Consider the following 728-nt stretch of genomic DNA (forward strand, 5'->3'; position numbering starts at 1 on the left):
TGGTTAGGTGGTTGGGCTGCAAAACTGTTAGACCCATTAGTGTTAAGATTCTTAAGTATTGAGAATATTGAAGATACTTAACATGCGAGTGAAGTGAGAGCATCCGTTTCATGTATTTAAACAACTTATCTTCCTGACGTTGCTCGATTGGTTGGCCTTTGATAATTTTTGCTGGCAATCCTCTAAATAATTTCGTAAGCCTTATTATAAGACTTAGAAAGGAGAGCACTATTAGCAGACGCACCACTACCATCCTCGTGTGAGCGTTGAGACAATTATAGAATGTCTCAAGTTGAACGCAATGTGGGATTCCATGATGAGGGCACTTTCGTAATAACTCTTTGTACCTTTCCCATGCCTCATACAGGGACTAATTATCCATTTGTCTAGAAGGCATGATCTCAGTCCTCAACTTGGCATTCTTACTCGGTGGGAAATACTTCATGAGGAATCTCTCGACTAACTCTTGCCATGTAGAATTGGAGTTCAGTGGCAATGAGTTCAACCAGGCACGAGCTCTGTCCCTTAGCGAATATGAGAACAGCTTTAGTCATAATGCATCTTCGGATACTCGGGATAACTTGAAAGAATCGCTCACTTCCCTAAATAGTCTTAAGTGAATATGAGGATCTTTAGTAGGCATTCCACTGTATTAGCCCACAGTCTGAAGCATTTGGAACATGACTAGCTCCAGCTCGAATTGCTGTGCCTCGATTTCAGGTCTCCTA

At 41.6% G+C, this 728-nt stretch overlaps 1 non-coding gene across 1 annotated transcript; it reads left to right on the forward strand.

The window, feature by feature from the left end:
- Positions 1 to 308: 308 nt before the first annotated feature.
- LOC121216655 (small nucleolar RNA R71) lies at positions 309 to 415 on the forward strand. The gene has a single exon (XR_005912834.1). It is a non-coding gene; the product is annotated as a small nucleolar RNA R71 (small nucleolar RNA).
- The last annotated feature ends 313 nt before the right edge of the window (positions 416 to 728 follow it).

Source organism: Gossypium hirsutum, chromosome D04, assembly GCF_007990345.1.
Source record: "Gossypium hirsutum isolate 1008001.06 chromosome D04, Gossypium_hirsutum_v2.1, whole genome shotgun sequence".
NCBI classification, from domain to species: Eukaryota; Viridiplantae; Streptophyta; class Magnoliopsida; order Malvales; family Malvaceae; genus Gossypium; species Gossypium hirsutum.